This window comes from Calypte anna, chromosome 12 (assembly GCF_003957555.1).
Source record: "Calypte anna isolate BGI_N300 chromosome 12, bCalAnn1_v1.p, whole genome shotgun sequence".
NCBI lineage: Eukaryota > Metazoa > Chordata > Aves > Apodiformes > Trochilidae > Calypte > Calypte anna.
In genome coordinates, this window is record NC_044258.1 from 19,876,816 (window position 1) to 19,895,907 (window position 19,092).

Consider the following 19,092-nt stretch of genomic DNA (forward strand, 5'->3'; position numbering starts at 1 on the left):
CCAGTGATAGAACAAGAGGTAATGGGCACGAATTTGAAGATAGGAAGTTCCATCTAAGCATGAGGAGGAACTTCTCTGTGAAGGCAGCAGAGCACTGGAAGAAGCTGCTCAGAGAGGTGGTGAAGTCTCTGGCTCTGGAGACATTCAGAACCTGCCTGGATGTCATCCTGTGCAACCTGCTCTAGGTGACTTTGCCCTGGGAGGAAGGTTGGACTAGATGATCTCCAGAGGTCTTTTCCAACCCCTAACACTCTGTGATTCTGTTTGTCTGTCTATCTATCTAGCTATCTATCTATCTACCTATCTATCCCAGGATTTCCATTTTTCACACTTAAAAAATGGATTTTACCAAGGATGGTGTCATCCAGTCTTTATGGCAAAAAACATCACCAGGAAGGCAGGAAAGCAGAAACCTGTTTTTCCTTCCAAGTGACTATCAAATCCTGCTACTGCAGGTTTCTTTACTGGCTTTTCTTTACAAAAGTTTTCAATGCAGGGAAGTGAGAAGCAGCTTGCCACGAGCCAGGTGAATGGCACCACAGCAGTGTGCAAGCTGAGCAGGTCAGGAATGGAAAGGTACCTCAGAGAGGCACAATGGGCTCCTGCTCTGCTCCTGGGAGAGGCAGCAATTTGCTCTTAGTAGCAAGAAGCAAATTACTACCCCAGTCCTTGCCAGCTGGGCTGCCTGGGACTTTGTGATCAGGGCAAAGGCTCCTCCTACTCACTGTCCCCCTGCTAAGGAGCTGGGGGAGCAGCAGGTGCAGATGCCTGGTTTGTTATGTGCCAGAAATCCCGAATCCTGCTCACATCCCCAGGCACAAAGGGTCCATTTGCCCTTGGATTCCTGTGCTCTCCCTGTGCAGCCAAGGTCTGGAGCCTGAGAAAGGTGGTGAGCAGCGTTCTCAACCCAGAGCTGTCCATGCCTTCTGCAGCAGGCACCTGGTAATGCTTCCTTCTTTTTTTTCCTTACTTGATGAGGATTTTTTTCTTTTTTTTTTACTTACTTGATGAGGATTTCAGTGCTCTACCATGTAAATCTTTACTGTGTGTGAGAGCTTCTCTCCAGGGCTGTCAGCAGAATGGATCTTCTTCTGGATCCTCTACAGTGCTGAAAGAAATATTTACTCATTCTGTGGGATATTAATTGAAAAGATTTAATATATATTAAATATCCCCATTCTGTGGGATATTAATTGAAAAGATTTAATATATATAATTTTTCCCCGATACGGATTATGACCGTGCAGCAAAAATAACCATGGCTATAGTGAAGGAGCAGTTGGGTTGTGGGTTTTGTGTTGTTTTTCTTTAGTACTGGAAAGGAACACTACTCAAATTTTACTGTATATAAACTGACAGTGCTGGCAGTCTTCACAAGCAGAGTTTTCAATTATCCATCATTAGTCCCTTTTGCCCTGGGAATGTACTTAAGAAAGCAACAGAGTGCAGGAAAACAAATGAATACAAAATTAATTATAAAATCAACCCTTGCTGCTTCAGAGTTAGAAAATAAAAACATTTCTTTTATGTTGAACAGTGGTCTTAGCCCCATGCTTTAATGAATCTCTATGAAAAGGCAAAGTAAATAGAACTTATTTTCTCCTTCCAAATCTACAGTGCAATTTACTGATATGGCAGCAAAACCTGGGCATCCAAATTCTACAGACTTCTAGAACTGAAAATAATCTGCCAGGGTAACTTAGCTTATTAAAGCCATGGGGTTCTGGCTGCATCATGATGGAATTCAGGAAAATCAGCTCATTTCCCATGAGCTGGGACAGTTCTCCAGTGCATTGTGCCCACTTGTTCTCACTGCTCGTGTTCCTAGAATTCTTTTCTGCACCATTTCTGTGCTTCCAGCAGGAAGCTTCGTGGTTTTATTCTCTCAGGAGGCCAAATGAAATAATTACAGTTACAGTTTGCTTCTGAGCAACATCCACCTTCCAATCTGTAACCCTGGAGGCTTCTGAGAACTTTTGCTGGTGTCAATCTATTGATCCCATTTGTGGTCCTAATTCCTTTGCTTACAGGCAGCTGATCTCTTCCACACAGGGTTTAATTATTCCCTTTCCTCACACTGAGTACCCCAGGATTAAAACACTGATTTCACTGTTACTGCAATGCTATAGCAATGAGACACTTTTGAGCACGCAGCTGAAAAGCTGGGATGTTGCCTAGCACTTGTCCCTATTGTTAGGAGTGGTTTTCATCTCCTAATGCTGCAGTGCTGGCATGAACAGCTCTGAGGATGGGAAGCTTTTGTGATCATCTGCCTCATCATGAAGACCAACCACGAGTAGGATTGGACAGTTTGATGCTTAGAATCCTGGTGGCTGCCTGGAATATCTCCTATTCTAATTTTTCTTCTGGGGCTGCTGCTTGTGCACCTGAACCAACAGTAGAGGGAAAAAAAATATATATATATATATATATATATTTATATGTGCAAACCCACCCAGGATGCTGGAGTGCTTCTGACTGAAACAGTCCAGGGAAGTCAACGAGGAATTGCAAATTTGGCAGCATAAACCTAGACAGTATTGTTCTTATTCTTTGCAAATAAAATACTTCAAAATTCATCCTAAGGCCTTTCATCAATGGCACTGATGAAAGGCGACTCAGTGATATTACCAAGAAGGTTTTTTTCACTATTTCCTCATTGAATTCTTGAACAATTCTCATGCCTTAGACCTCTTCGTGTACGTATCTGTGATTTAAACCCATGCCCCTGTTTGCTGCTGATTGAACAGAGCTCTATTCCCCATCTTGGGGGCTGCCTGCAATAGCTGACACTATCAGTGAAACAGTTGCTTTAAAAGAATAATTCCATGGTACTTATGTGTTAATTTTGTTCATTTGCAGACTGTCTTAGTGCTTCAGCTCTTCTTAAAGCTGTACAATTATAGGAACCCTGTGAACTCACCATGCCTGAAGCAGCATCCCAAAGCAAGTTCCTAAAGAGAAATGGGAACATTTTCTGTGGCTTCAAATGTTCATTATTATCTTGTCTTTGCCAACACTGCTTCAAATCTAGCAATATCTTTGCACTACTTACTCAGTATGTTTGTCTGAGGGGCCCTCAGTAGCACAGTACTCACAGCCTTTGAAGAACTGACCCTGGTCCAGAAGCAAATGTGGTCCATGAGAGAAAATTATGTCCTTTGATATTCTACCTTCTGGAGAGGCTGCAAGATCAGAGGACAGGTAGGCAGCAGAAGCAGCAGGAGACAAAGCATGGGGAGATGTGTGCAGCTCGGTGCCAGGAGCTGAGGATCTGCAGCCTGGGGTGGGGCAGAGTGTCCCCAAGTCTCTGCTGTCCCCGTGTACCCCACGTTCTCAGCACTTCATGCTGTCAGGTTGGGTGTGCCTGGGGGAAGCCTTCCATCTCTCTCTGTGGGAATTTCCCCCAAAATCTGGCTTCCATCCCATGCCATTCCTGACAGACTGCTGCTGCTCTTTTGGGGCACTGGGTGAGGAGGCCATTCCAAGGCACAGCTCTGGCACAGCCCTCAAGGTGTTCCGCGGGCAAAGCTCTTTGTCACCGCCTCTGGTGTCAGTGCCTCAGAACAGCAGGCATTCCAGCCATTCACTGTCCCCAGCCTACTGAACTCATCCAGAGATTAGATTTGATTACACAAGAATTCATTAGGATTACCTAATGGCATCAGGCACCGTTACTCTGCCAGACTTCTGATGAGTAATGGCTCGTAGGACCGCAGCTGTTTATGGAACCCATACCACGCTGGTCACTGCCCTCTGCTTAAGTCCTTCAGTAACTCATGGGCTTCAACTTCTGCATATTCTCACTGGACAGACATAACCACAACTGCTCCGTGTTATTTTTTTTTTTTAATGAAGACCCAATGTAGCGGTAGGTCGTGTCGAACCGGGCCACTGGCTGATCAGGTCTGTTCCCTCCTTCCAGCAGCCCTCCAGTGCCGTCAGAGGGAAACAAGCCATGAGCGGGGTTACACACCAGTTCCCAGCTGTTTCCCGAGGCAGCAGGTAGGTGCGGGTGGAAGGGGGAGGTTTTTCCTTCACCTTAAGCCAATTAAAGCGATCCAGCAGTTCTGCGGCGCAAACATTGGATGCGCTTCAGCACGGCGCTCAGTGCTGCCAAACAGAGCCACGTGTACCCTTCAGAGGGCACAGAAACTACGCTGTAATCGCAGACAGCATACCCTGACTCATATTCTTAAGGACACATAATTGCACAACGCAATAAATAAAAGGAAATGTCTTTTTTTTAAAAAAAAAAAACAACAAAGCAACCCCAAACCACTGCTTGTCATTCTGGCTGGAGGTGCCTTGCCAGTCACCGAACGAGCTTTAACGTTAGCACCACAGCCTCACCCAAGAGGAAACCCAATAAAACTCACTTTTCACCTGTTCTCCTGCAAACCAGCCGGTTCACCGCTCCCGGCCCCGGGCTCTTATCTCCCGGCGAGGGAATCACAGGCAGCGAGAGCGCGGTGCGTGTCCCCAGCCTGCCGGGATCGCACCCCTGATGTTCCCAGCGTCATCTCTCCGCTGGTTTGCCCTTCCCGAACCGTGCTCCAGACCCCCATTTCTAACGATTTTATTTTCCCTGCGGTTTGTGGCCGGTGAAGCCGTGCCGGTGTACCCCGCTGCTCTCGGCTGCAGGTGGGCGCTCCGGGAGCACCGCTCCCCTGCACGCCCGGTACCGGGACTCCGTACCGTGCCCCGAGAGACAGAAACCAGGGTGATACCCCTCAGACACACTGTGATCCCCCCCCACTCAGACACGCGTGAGCACCCAGCCCTGGGGGACGCAGAGCTCCCCACGGCCCGGGCAGAGCCCCGGGGGTCGCCCCCGTCCCGCGGGGCCCATCCCGCCGCCCCGGGGCATGCTGGGAGTTGTAGTCCTTTAGGGCCGGGCCGGGGTGGCGGTGCGGCGGGGCAGGACTGCGCTACCCAGAGAGCCCCGCGGGGTATATAAAGGGCGGCGGCGAGCTCCGGGCGCAGTAACCATGTGGATGTGCAGCTGAGGCGGCGGCGGGCGGGGGGAGCTCGGCGCAGCCTCCATCCTAACGGGACCGGGCAGCGCAGCACCGCACCGCCGGCATGGGGCTGCCGAACCGCCGCTAGCCCGCCCCGCCGCCACCGGAGACAGGTAGGGCCGGTGGGACGGGCAGGAGATGGGGAGGGAGGGAAGGAAGCAGAGAAGGAGGGAAGCGGAGAGCCCTCCCCGGTTCCGTCCGTCGGGGCACCCCCCTTCCCCAGGCCGCCGCTGGGCTCTGGGTGCGGGGCCGGGCGTGCGGGGCCAGGGGCTGCAGGCCGGTGCCGGGGCTGGGCCTCGGTGGGGATGTCCGGACAGGGGAGCCCCGGCAGGACGGGGCAGAGCTCTCTCCGTCCTCCCGGCTGGTTCCGCAGTGCCTGTGGGCGCTGCCCCGCAGGACCGGGGTCACGGTGGCCACGCGGGGCTGATCCCGTTCTTGTCCGCAGGACGAGCGAGGCCTCAGCGCTGGAGCCGTGTGTCCGCTCCAACTTTCCCCCTGGTTTTCCTCCCGTAGTTGAGGCTCTTTTGCAAGGGATGTTCGGCGTTATGTAAACACTTGGGAGCGCGGCTGGGGGCTTGTCCACGGGCGATCTTATTCTTAAATGGTCAAAAGCCGGGCAAGTGGGGGTGCGTGTTTCGGAGGGTCTCGGTAAGGGGTCTGACAGGCCAAATATTTAGGTGTTTCTTGGACTTTAATAACTGGGCTTCAGCGGGGGGGAGGCGGCGTGTGTGTGTTCCCCGTTTTTCGTGGGGTGTGCCATAGTTCTGAGCGGGTTTATGTCTTCAGCTTAAAAGCTCAATTATTGCTAATTCTGCTGGTTGTGAGGGGGCTGGGGGCTGCCCTGGGGCTCCTCTGAGTGCACAGAGGCTGCTCCACAGCCTGTTGCTCCACAGCCCCATTTGTGCTGCCCGGGTGCTGGGGGCTTTGCTGAGGGGCTGCAGGTGGTCGTGGGCTCGGTGTGGTGGCCATGGCTTGGGCTAAAACCTCTTTGCCTTGTGTGAGTTCAGGCTGGCTCACAGAAGTTTGTAGAACAAAAGGCTCCAACAGGTGTAAGGTTTGAATCCCCTCCTCAAACCTGTCCTTTCACACACGCACAGCAGCTCAGCTGCAGATGGTTTGTGCTGTGGGGCTGCTGATCACAGATCAGGAAGGGGAGACGTGGCTAATACAATCCAGATCCTTGCCTTGGGAAGCTATAGACACTACTTAACTGGAATGCATGTGTAGTAGCTTTCGTTTTATCTATTACTGAGGTACCAGTACCTCTTTCCTTTCTTAAATGTGCACTTTGCTGCTTGCTTTTGAGTTTCTTTTCCTGTGCTAAGAATTTGCCTCCTATCCCAGGACTTCCAAACCTGTTGAGCCAAGAGACTCTCTGACTCGGAGCCCAGTCCAAAGGCTCACATTTGAATTGCTTTCCTTGGAGAGTTCAGCTGTCTGAGTGTGGGATGTGATGTGAAGCCAGTTTTCTTTCCCTCAGTGGTTTCTCTGTGGCTTTATTAACGGGCTACCCGACACCGGGGGTTTTGTTTGTTTATTTTCTGAACACCTACTTTAAGTCAATTTCCTCACACAACAAACATTCGGGGTTCTAAATACTCGGTGGCTTTGTTGGTATAAGGTCGGTTTGTTGCATGGAGGGATGGTTGCAGCAAAGCTTTGCTTATCTACACTGGTAGAGAAAACTGGTGCCATCAATCAGGCCAAAACTTGTGGTGTAACAGGACACTTGATGAAACAAATGTGAAAGTTGATTGCTACAGAAACCAGTGACTTGAAAAGGTGCAACTATGTAGTGGTCACTGTGCAAACAAACAAACAAAAGGAGTCATTGTGGAAATGAAAACCACAGTCCCGGTGTTTTTGAAAGCAAGCTGTTACAGGAGTGCTGTCAAGTGAGCTATTTGAGCTAATTATTTCTAATGTGTTCTTTAGGACATTTTGTTTATCAATAACGGTTTTTTTTTCTTGTTAAAATACCTTATTCCACCCTGAGATTGAAGCATTTGTTTAGGTGAGTGCTTTTCCATCTGCTTGTTTTGCAATGTTGATTAAGCCTTGAAATAGAGAGTGATCTGGTTTCCTCTTACAGGAGTTCATAAATTAGGAAGTGAACAAACAGCAAGAGTAACTTTGGTTTGCCTTTGCAATCAGGGGGTGGAGCTTAACTGTGAGCAATAGCTCATTTCTCTAGGATTTTTCCTAGTCCTGGACACCATCACTGGAGGGTGGAAGAGGCCCTGGTGAAGAGCACTGAAGGGGGGAGCACTTGGTTGATAATTTTCTTTGGTGACTTTTGCTGGAGCTGCAGGTTTATGAAGAACAGCTGGATGGAGGGGGTCTGCTGGGACTGATAATGGGGCAGAGGTGGGGTAAGTGAGAGCTGTGGTCTCTGCTGGTTAACAAGGGGTGTAATGAGGTCTTACTCATGGCACCTTGAATCCTCTGGCACCACCTCAACGAATCTGTTGGTGTGGGGTAGACTAGAAAGTGGGAAAATCAAGTTCAAGTGAAGAAGTCTGGAATACTGGCAGCTCACAAGTGGTATTTGCACCTTAGAGTGAGCCTTGCAGCCCCTGGTGTCCTGCGGGTGTGTGGTGGGAAGGCTTGGTCTGGATTTATGGCAACTCTTGTTGTAAAGGCAGTACTGGATGAGCAGTGTGAGGAGATGGCCAGTCCCCTGCAAGAGGGGCAGGTTTTGGATGAAACATGCAAACCACTTCCCAGCTTCTCCAGGACTGTGCTCATGTGTGCTGGGGAAAGGTGAAAGCCCTGGTGGGTGCTCAGGCACCAGCTGGCGTGGTTCAGAAGCCCGTTCTGGAGGCAGGACATCCTTTCATCTGCTTCCTGTAAGATCATAGAATTGCTTCATTTGGAAAAGACCTTTAAGATTGTCAAGCCCAATTGTTAACCCAGCACTGGCAAGTCCACTGTGAAACCAAGACCCTCAGCACCACACCACCCAGCTTCCAAACCCCTCCAGGGATGGGAACTCAGCTGTTTCCCTGGGCAGCCTGTTCCAGTGCCTGGCAACCCTTTTGGGGAAGAAATTTCTCCTCATATCCCATCTAAACCTCCTCTGATGCACCTTGAGCCCATTTCCAGTTGTTGTGTCACCTGTTACTTGGGAGAAGAGACCAACACTCACTTAGTTACAACTTGTCACTGCTGATAAATTGCTGATATAGACAGTATTGAGGTGAAACATCTTCAGTGCCATGAAGTAAACTTAAAAGAGGAGCCAGGTACCTGAAGCCTTTGTCTCATGCCTGTTTTTTGATGAAGCAGTCAGAAGAGCAGGTGTAGCCCATTCTGATTGTTGTTTCTTTGTGATGGGGTTGTTTCCCTGTGATGCTGAGTGTGGTAATTCTTCAGTGCCCTGTGTACTCCTTAGGAGTATCTGATGTGTCAGGTTGTGCTGGAAGGCTTGGAGACATTATTACCCCATAAATATAAGATAGTTGTAGAGTTACTTCTTGAAGCTGGGAGGAATCTCAAGCTCCCGTGGGAGGTGGGATGAGGGTAGTGGCTCAGTAGTAGCTGGTAGACAAGCTGCTCACACACCCGTGGGTGAGTGTGAGGGAAGGCAGCTTCACCAAAGCAGCTTATGGAGACCAGAAGGATTTTAAAAGTAGAAAATGGTGTGCTGATACAAAGTTATGTAAATGTAATTTTTCTGTCACAATGTGACCATGGTATTAACCTGGTTTTGTAAAAATCTGCCTCACACTACCTTCAAAATCAGTTTCTTTTGCTGTCATTGCACTGTCACCAGTTGCTGTTGCTTCAGTAGCCTGGAACTTTTTTTTTTTTTTTTTCTGCTTCTTTTGTGTGAGAGTACAGAGGGTGAATTAAAAGCCTGTGAGCAGTAGGACGGAGGGACCTGTGTGGGTGCAGCCAGGTACAGCTGTGGAGCAGAAGGGTTGGGAAGGCATCAGGCAGTGTCTGTGGCCAGAGCTGCTCACAGGGATTCCTCTGCTCTGCGTCTCCCAGGGGCTGCTGCAGGTGGCAGGGTGCCAGGAGCTGGCTCGGTATTCCTCTCTGGTTTCTCTTCCCAGCAGGAGGTAGGGAAGCACTCCAGCAGCTAATTCCTGCTTCTCCATCCCAGCACAGCTGGAGGGTGGCTGGGTATGGGGGCAGAACTCCCTTTGCAGGGTGCTGAGGAGATTGGCAGCTGCAGGGAGAGTGTGTGTGTTGTTCTTGTTTGTTCTGTACCTGTTAAGAAAATACATTTCCAAGTCTTCAGAGCAGTTGTGCTTTATGGAACTAAATCCCTTCGGGAGAAAATTAAAAAATACTGAGATGAAATGAAGATGGCAGGAGCAGCACTTCAGCTGTGGAGAGCTGCACAGCTCAGCTGTGGATGCTGAACTTTGAAAAGTTTCATTTTCATAGTTGTGGTTTTGGTTAAGCCTATCAAAACTTAGATCAGAACTTATTTTTCCTTCCCAACTGTTCTGTATGGAGGATAAAATGTCACTACAGATCTAGGCCAGTTAACCCTCTGCAGGGAAAAATGCATTAGAAACGTGGGGGTACTTGTTATTTGGGTGTGGTAATGTCACTGCATCCCTCTGTGCCAGAGTGCCAAGGTGAGGAGCAGAACAGGCAGAGAGGATGGTGAATAACTCCAACAATGCTGAATGGCAGAAGAAGCAAATTTCTATGTCAGGATTTTAGAGAAATGTTTCAGCTTTTGGAGTTAGGAATCAGGCCTGGGTGCTGGATCCGTGTGTAATGATGCACACAAATACTTCATTCTCTCTTCATCCATGCTGTGTGCAAAATGTCTGCAGTCTTTGTAATCTCTGTACATGCAGGAAATTTCTGATCCCAGTAGCCAGAAAGTGGCTACTGCCAAAAGGCTATTTTATTTTTTTCCCAAATTTTGGGGGAATTATTTCATAGCAGTTTCATACTAAACTTTTGCAGACAGTTCTTTTGCACCTTGGCCTATTCTCTCCACCTCAACAAAAAACTGAGAAATCTGCCAAGAAGTTCTGCAGAACTTTTCCATTGCAGCCCAGATGCATCTCTTCATCTCACTTCTTCCTGCTCTGAGTTGCATGGACACAAAGGCAGATACCTGAATTGGCTGATGCTGTTTGATCTGGGATGGATTAATTTACAACTCCATGATTAAAGTTTCTCTGCAAGCCTTAGCCTCTGCCTCTGAGGGTTAAGTATATTCACTTGCTGATGCTCTTGGTGAGATAAGGTGGTGCAGGACTGTGAACCTTTGCTTCAGAAGAAGACTCATGCTTGCATTCCAGAAAATGACTCTTGGGAGGCCAACATGTACAAGTCAGTTTGGGAACTGGAGCCTTCATCTGTAAAGGAGCCCAGCCCATTGGGTTTTTTTAGAGCAGCAAGGCTCAAAGTAGGTCCCCTGGCCACCAGTGGTTCCCAACACGTGCTCATCCTATGCTGGTGGTGGCTCCTCCTCTTCAGCTGCTTGTCACAGGCACTTGGGTTTTAGTCTGCAGCCCTGGGTGCCTGCTGAGGTGTCCAGGAGGGAAGAGCTGAGAGCTTGTCCTTGTCAGGGGATGCTGCAGCTGGAGAGCAGCCTTGCAAACCTTCAGTAGCAGAGACTCCTTGCTAGTGGAAGAAAAGCATCAACCAAATCATCAACCTGGACCCAAGGCTCCCAGGAGGCATCCAGCAAAGCCCAGTCCTGGAGAACGACAGCAGTGAGACCATGGAGGGCAGAGAACCTCCCCCAAGGTGCAGTATGGGCAGAGGGAGAAGGGGCAGGAGGTGCAGAGGGTGAAGGTGTTGGCTGAGTATGAGAGGGAGAGGAGCAGGGCAGGCAGCTGAAGGCTCCCTGAGGCTGACAGGCAAGGAAATTGCTTTGGTTTTTTACTTAGGGAGCAGTGCATTTGCTAGAGGGTGTGTATCTCGTGAGGAAGGAAGCGTGGAGGCTCAGGTGTGAGGATTGTGGCAGCAGGAGGTGGCTTGGTCTGTGCTGAAGCCTCAGCAGAGACGTGGCCATGAAAATGAAATTGGGACTCTGCTGTACCCTCTTCCCTGGCTGCTTTATTCCCTTGGCCAAACTCCATTTGGTGCTGTAAACCAAGCTTGCTCTCTTTCCCCATGACACTGGTTGTCCTGTTTCTTTTGGCATGTTCCAACTCTCTTCTAATAGAAATATTCTGGAAAACTCAGTGTGCTTGTAGGGGCCTCGTCCAGAGGCTGACGTCTAAGCTGCCTCCCTCCATCAGAGTTAGAGCCAGTAAGTACAAACCTCAGTAAGTATCAACTCCTGTAAGTGCTGCTGACTTCTAATGGAATTAAAAAGATGCTCTCAGCTCATACTTGGTGTGAAACAAAAGTTGTTTGGTGGGTTTTTTTTCCCCTCTGACAGTGTATCTCTAATAGATTTGGTTTTTTTTCTTCCCCCCAGCTTTCTGCAGATGTCTGTCAGTAGGATCCATCAGTTGTGTTTCTTACCTCAGTCTGATGTGTAAGATACACTGTCAAAGTGTAACTTCTGCTTAGTGTTTGTTATGTGTGGTTCTTTTGACCTGAATTTTCTGAAACTAGCTTGTTTTGGTTTTGCATTCACCCAGTGCAACCAGGCAAAACAAAAGCAGGCACTCTTTCTGAGGAGAAATGCATCTTATGCATGCTCCTGGATTGAGGACTTCTTGAGGTTTAGGTTATCAAAATGACTTTATCTGTTTGTTTCTCTTAAAGTGACTTTTGTTGCACCTTTGTTGTAGCAACTTCTGACTGACTTTGTCATTGTTATGGTTAAAAAAAGGAAAAAAAGTTATTTTTCTGTTTGGTATCAGAGATGAATAGAATGTCACCATTGTGCTGTATAAATGTATAGCCTCTTCCAACTCCCTTCAAGAAAAGGGGGGAAGGTATGCTTGAGGAGATGTGCTAAGAGACTGATCTTCCTCCTGGGAGGAGAGAGGTGGTGTGGATGGGGATTCCAGAGACCTGGATTCAGATCTGGGCTCTGAGTCTGACCCACTGTGTGTCCTTGAGAAAGTCAGAGTTCTGTCCTGCTCCCTCCTTCCCCTGGCTCCAGCTTGCTTCTTCAGACTGCAAACTATAGAAAAATCTGCTGTGTTGTCAGTGTGGGGAGGAAACCCCCTTTCTCTTCAGAAGGTGCATTTCTCCTCTTTAATCTCATGGTTCAGCAGATGACAATCTTTTGGGCAGCGAGTTTGCTCCTAGACAGAAAGGCTGCAGTGAAATGGGAACAAGATCATGTGTGGTAGAGAAAGGCACTGTGCTGATGTTCTAAATACTATTTTTAATGTGTAATCTCCACGATGTAACTGCACATGCATCAGATGGGCAGTGCTGAAGCCTCTCAGAACCCACCCTAATTCCTGCTCCTGCAGTCAGTGTCAGGGTGAGCATCCTGACCTTGGAATCCGTGGAGCTGGGTGCTCCCTGTCCTCCTGGCATAGGACATGGGCCCTGTGCTGCTCCCACTCCGCTCCTGCCTTGCTGCCCAGCTGAGGGGGGAAGGAACTTCCCTGAGATGTCCTGTGGGGTCTGTGGGACTCCCTGCTGCCCAAACCCCACTCTGTGCCTGTCCCTGGTGTCTGCCAAGAGCTCCCCGTGGATCTGCTAAGTCAGGAGCTTTGCAGACGTGTTCTGTCCTCAGCCCCACCAGGCTGATTATTCACCAGATGATCTTTTAAATAGAGCACTTCCTCCCTGCTTTGGCTCTTCTAATGGGATTCTTGTGAATCTTTCTCACAGCCCTCAGGGAGGGAACCTTTTTATTTATTGAAACAAGAATGGGAAACATCAGGTTTTTATTTCAATTTTTAAAAAAAAAATGTAGCTGCACCTGTAAAAATAGACACAGAGGGCTGGGTGTGTTTTATCCCAAAAGCCATGGAAACCATTAGAGAAATGGTGGTTATGAGAAACATTATTTCAAGCCTGTAGGGCCAAATTTTCAGCCCAGTAATCTTGTAACAAAGTTTGGATTTACCAAATTGTTAAAGCACTGAAATTTCACTGAAATCCAGGAGGTGAGGGGTTGAGGCATTTAAAAAATGTTAGCTTGGTCTGATTTACAAATACCAAGAACCCAATTCCGTTTAAACAAACCCTCTGACTTGCCTGCTCTCCTGGGCTCTCAGTGATCAAGTCTTGATATAAAGTTAGTGATACCTCTTAATTTAGGGATGATTCTTCAGATGCGTGGCAATAGCTTCTGCCAGTAAACTCTGCTTTGTGTTCCCTCTTCTGTTTGTTTGGTTTGTTTTTTTTTTTCTTTTTTCTCTATTCCTAAGCTCTTATCTTTTTTCTGTTTAAAAATGAACCAATATTTCCCCTGTGCTGTTCCCTGTCTGCAGAAATGAAATTGAAGCAGTTAATTATGGCTTGAGATTCTGTTCTTACCTAAGCAACCTACATCCTGCAAAAGACTTGGATAAAGTGCTGCTCCAATTTCTGTAACAGTACATGTAAAATTGCCAGGCTCTAGTTAATTGAGCACTAAACCACAGTGGAAATATGATAATAGAGAACTGAGTACATCATGGGACTACAAGGCACAGCGAGGAGCTTTTTTTCCTTTTTTTTTTCCTGAAAACAAGCATCATTCGAACAGTCTTAGAAAGATGAAGTCATTTGTATCCCAGTTGCTGGAAATCAAACCATCAGCAATCAGACATATTTGGTTTTCTTTCTTCTTTTGCAAATAGGGTTTGCAGTCATAGGTTAAAGAATTAAAATCTCCCACAGTATCAGCAGAAAAACCTTTCAGCATGAGATGTCTTGAGGTGAGGGACAGCATGGTGCTGAAATCTTGTCACAGTCTGTCCCCTTGAGGACCTTCCAAAAGGAGCCTTGACTCCACTACTCCAGGAAAGCAAACCTTCAGCATTGCTCTGAAGCTGCTCTTCTAACTTAATACCAGGACCTAGAGGAGTGATGGGAGAAATTGGTGTGAACTGTTCCCAGAGCAGTTGCATTTCCTATTCTGAGGTCTTTAGGAAGCAGCTGGCTCACTGGGGTATTTGGTGTCTAAGAGTCTGTTTGGTTCCAAAGTGTTTGCACTGTTAATTCTGTTGTCACTGCCACCATGACTTGTGTTTTCATGAGGAAATGGATTGAGGTGTCTCAGAGTTGAGCATCAATGACTGCATCAGATTTATACTGGCTTACTCAAGGCCATCAGGCTACACATAAAATCTGCTTGTGCCCTAAAATAATCAGGGTCCTTTCATTGCTCCTTAAAGCCATTGGGGACAGCAATGAGGGAGGGTCTGTGGACTTTACCTTTGGTTTGGAGAGGAACAGCAGTGCTGGTGGTAAATGGGTAAAATGACCCCACCAAAGCGTTTTGTTTGCATTTCAGGACTGGTTCTTTTCAGTGGTTTTTGCTGTGTTAAATGCTGCTTGTTTGGGGGGGTTGCACAAGATGATCTGTAAGCAAGAAAATACAAAAATGAAGCCTCTAATTGTGGCACTTCCAGTTCAGTCAGAAGACCAGGCTCAGAATCTTGTGACACAGATTTGTGTTGGCACAGAGCAGCAGGGGAAAGCCAAGTCCTAAAACTCTTGAGGTGAAGAGAAAGTTTTTGCAGGTTTCGTTTGCTGCCTGTGTTTAGCTAATGAATTTCTAGATCCAGTCCCATGGAGCAAAGCTGTAGAATGGCAAAATGACTTGTAAAGCAGTACTTTGCAATTCACATTTAAATCAGCAGGTTTCTATATTTTTGGGGGTTCACTTCTTAAACAGAGACTTAGTGTTATTTTCCTGTGCAGGTAAAGTGTATATAAAGCATATTTAAAGATATACCAACATCTCCACAGCTGATATACTGAGGAAGCCATCACCAATGTCATCAAAAGAACTCAGGCTGTCAAGGCTTAAAAAATACTGCAGAATGTGTTTATCTTTCAAGTACTTTTTGATGTCTCTGGGTAGATATGAACTCCTCTATCTATGTCTACTTTTAGTTCACATTTCAGTTCTTGTCCCCAAAATTGAGCCTGTCTGTCAAAATTAGAGTGGGAAAAGAATGTTGTTTTCAAAACTTGTGTTGCTGCTGTTGATGTTGCTGCTGCCTGAGTTGAGCCCAGTAATACTGGTTTGGAGAAACTTTGAATCACCTTTGCTAAATTTATATGCTAATATTGCCACACTGCTGTAATTTCCTTACCAGAATATTTCTTTATCTTTGATTTTTCGATTCAATTTACCTAGAAAGACCTTGTTTTCTCCCAGTGCCTTTTTGGAAGAGGCCAGCAGTGCTCTGGGGCTGATAGCCTGGTGTGATGCCTTTCTTGCAGGACTCCTCTCTTGTGAGGATGTGGGAATGCCATTAAAGCTGGGGTTTGGCATAGCAATACCTGCAACTGTTCCCTTGGACCTCCCCCTCTCATATTAATAAGTTGCTCTTGGCAAATCTCAGATACATTACAGAGTAATGGTTGTGTTTGTCTGCTGAGCACAATTGCTTTTTGAGCAGAGGTTTTGTGCTTTTGGCTATAAGAGGCAGGAACTGAGAGGAGGTGTGGGAATCCTCAGGCCCTGTGCTTCCAAGGGGCTCCTGGTGTCAGCTCAGGTCCTTGACCAATGCTGAAGGATCCTCTCCCCAGCCCAGGGGACACAGGTGGATGCTTTGGCTGACATGTCCAGGAGGAAGCTGGCCCTGTGGTTTGTCTGTGCTACAACCTGGGATGGAAGTGCCAAGGCTGACAGATTTTTACTGCCTCAGGTTATGGGTTCTCCAGGTGAAGATTCCCATAGAGGTCTGAGTTTGGGAGGATGAGCACTGAGAGCTGATGTGGGCAGGCAGAGCTGTTTTTAAAAGGCTGTCACACTGGGGACCTGGAAACTCTGCTCTTGAAAGCCAGTTCTACTTTTTATGTCAAGTATCCCAGTTTTGCACCAGAGGTGGAAAATACTCAGTTTGTGGTAGCTGATCATTTAGTGTTTAGTGCATATAATTGGTGAATTATTGGAGGAGTTTTGTTAGGAGTCACGAGTCCCTTGTGAGATGAAGGCAGCTTTGAAATAAGCTGAATTGGCTTAGGAATTACTCTTATAAATCTTATCTGTAAGGGGGCCTGGTGGGTCCTTTGGTCCCTCACTCCAGCTGCCAGTTCAGCATGATGCTGAGCACATACTGGATGCTGACAGCATTCATCAGACCAGTTCTGACTGGGAGTTAGCTGTAGGATAAATAAATATTTTACAGAGAGGCTCCACCCTACCTGGAATAGGCAGTGTGCTTCACCAGAGCCATGCTCCATCCGAGCATCTCCTGCTGGAGAAAACATCCTGCTGCTTGGCATTCAAACACTATCCAAAAAGAGCACAAGAAAAGGGTGAATGAGGACTTAGATGCTGAATTCTGTGTGCCTCAGAAAAGCCTTAAAAATAAGGTGTTTGTAGCCAGTTTAACCCTTTGTAAGTCTTAGCTCCAGCAAAGCTGCAGAGGAGCAGGGAGCTGGGGTCAGAGGTGCTGCTGGCAGCTTCACCCTGAGCACACAGAACAGGGACCTGGCTCTGTAGTGATGCTTTGCAAGCTCTCCCTGGAAAATTTAAAAGGATTTGGTGAGCAGACTGGCAATGGCAACAGTTGAACCCTGTACCCAAGCTGCTTCCAGTTGTAATACTGCCCTTCTTACCCATAACATATTTGTTTACCCTAAAGGCTAAACATTTTAGTAATTGAAATGTCAATAAATTCCCAAAGGGCTCATTTATAATGTAGCTATCATGCTGCCCAACATGGTATGTCAGGGTTATAATATCATGATATGCTGGGACCTTCCTCAGCAAAGAAAATGAAAAGAAACTGAGGCTGTAATCTGGAATGTAATCAGAAATGTGATTGTCCATCCTGGGCCTGGTTTTGGTCAATGGTCTGAGATAATAAAGTTTTTTTGGTTTTTTTTTCCAAGGGAAAATTCTCTTCTCTAATGGAAGTCAGTAATTCTGACCTTCACATTCCCTTGGGAACAGCTGTGGTGAACATCTGCCTCTTCCAAAGGAAAAATGATGTAGTCCAGTGATATAATTCCCCTCACCCCCCAAATGGGATACCTTAAATGCCATTGCAAAAATAAATTGTTTGGAAGAATATACATTTCTTGTTGGCTAAGAAAGTTTTTGCTTTGAGCTGTATCAGTTTAGGGCTGAGCTTAATTTTGAGGGCTAAAAAGGTTGGTTTTTTTTTTAATGTGAGGTCTGTAGTTAACATCCAAGCCAGGAAATGGGGAAGGCTGTGTTTCTAGTGATGCTAATTTGGTCCCTCAGCATATTTCTGTATGTTTTGTACATATATCTTAAAATAGGTGGTCATGTTTTTCAGTCCACTTATCAGGAGAATGGGAAGGGGCTGTGGAGCCTGTGCAGTGGCTGCAGGACTTGGCATGAAACACCCAACCTGAGCCCAAATTCTTTGCTTCTGTGTGCACACAGATGGGGTTTCAGAGGAGCTGAGGCTTCTTCCCTTCTTGGCCTTTGTTTTCCTGAATTTATTTTTAACTGTCCAAATGACACAGGGGTTTACAGGCATGAGAATGTCTGTAATGGCTTGGACTAGATAATAATGACAGTTGTTACTATTATTACCACCAGTACTTTGGGGGTGAGGCAGTGAGGACAGAGTGAGAGCTTTTTGCAGCTTTGTAGAAGAAAAGCATAGATTCAGACTTCTGCTTTCAGTGCATTGGCAACCAACTTTTAAATCTCTGTGGATCTGTTCTTGTTGAGCCCCAGCCTTGCTTGGTAAACCTGGTGCTCACACTTCTGATAAACAAGATAATGCTGAGTGGAAGGGAAGATTTGTCCCCTCTACAGCATCAGGTCTGCACTCTAACAATAAGCAGAATTTCCTGCTGCTTGGTTCTCCTGGTGTTAGACCATTTAAATGTGGTTTGGGTGTGATGTTGGAGAGGGTGAAAATGTTTTCAATTATTTGAGCTTCAATTTGTGAGCCTGGTCCTGGGCACTGGTCACTGGCAGGGCTGCCTTGCAGAGCAAGTTGCCAGCCCATGAGGAGGAGCAGCTGGGATCAGCTTTGAGTGTTGGTGGTGGAAGCCTGAAGCACAGAAAGCTATTGCAGTGGTTTGAACCCTTAGGAGGGTCTCCAAGAAAGCAGTAAGTGGCCTTGGAAAAGCCATCTCTGCAAGTCACTTCAGTTTGGCTTCATTTCGCCCCAACTCATGTTTGTCTCTTTGTTGCTGTGACAAATACAAACCCTCTTTTCTGTATTTATTTAAATGACAGGTAGGTGCTGTATCATTTGATGCAGGATCTGGGGCTTTAAAGAAAATAAGGGTAGCTCTTAATACTCTGGAAGTTGACAACACTGAGTGGCTGTCTCCTCAGTGTTACATTAAGGCAATCTTTGTTGAAAACAGGATTGCAGCATTCCTATTTTCACAGGGATTTGGCTTTCTAATATGTACACAGTTGAAGTATTTGCCTGTGGAAAATCTTCGTCTTTTTTTTTTTTTTTTCATGGAAAATCTGTTGTCAGGCAGATTAAGTGGTCTTCATCTAACACTGTCTTTGAGACAGTAAACGAGTGGCAACATTAATCTTGACCAAAAAGTATTGGCATGAATCATAGCAGTGTTTCTAGAATGGTTCCCACAAGCACCACTCCAGCACCACCAGAAGACCCATAAAACATGCTCAAACCTTCCTTTTGATTCTTACAAAGAATCTGGCAAAGAAATGTGATTTAGATGGGACAAATAATGTGTCTTACACTGAGGCAGCCCACTCTTCATCTCCCTTTTCCCCTCCCGGGTGGGATGAAGTGAGTTGGCCTGCCTGGCCTGAAGCAGCTGTGAGCATCTCTTGGGCTGAGTACCTGGAAAACAACCCCCCCAAAAGGGCTGCAGGGGCTGCTTGCTTTTCCTGAGTTTATTTTTCTAAGGGAATGCTTTGCCATGCTGTGTTTTCTTTGGTACCTGAAATTACAGGCCAAGAACTTGCTCAGTGTTCGAAACAAATGGGCAAACAAAAGCAAAGGGTTGTGTTGTGACCCCCAGGAGCTGATGGAATCCTGCTGGATAAAGAGTGATGTTGTTTTGTGATGTTGATGTTTGTGCTTTGTTCCTCCAG

The 19,092-nt window shown here is 46.8% G+C and overlaps 1 protein-coding gene across 3 annotated transcripts in view; it reads left to right on the plus strand.

Annotated features, from left to right (window-relative positions):
• Window positions 1-5,020: 5,020 nt before the first annotated feature.
• Window positions 5,021-19,092, plus strand: part of ITPR1 (inositol 1,4,5-trisphosphate receptor type 1) — a 163,504-nt gene continuing 149,432 nt past the window's right edge. For all 3 annotated transcript variants that reach the window (XM_030458159.1, XM_030458158.1, XM_030458161.1), the window contains exon 1: window positions 5,021-5,134. The gene's annotated coding sequence lies outside the window, so the exon portion shown is untranslated. The remainder of the gene's footprint in view (window positions 5,135-19,092) is intronic.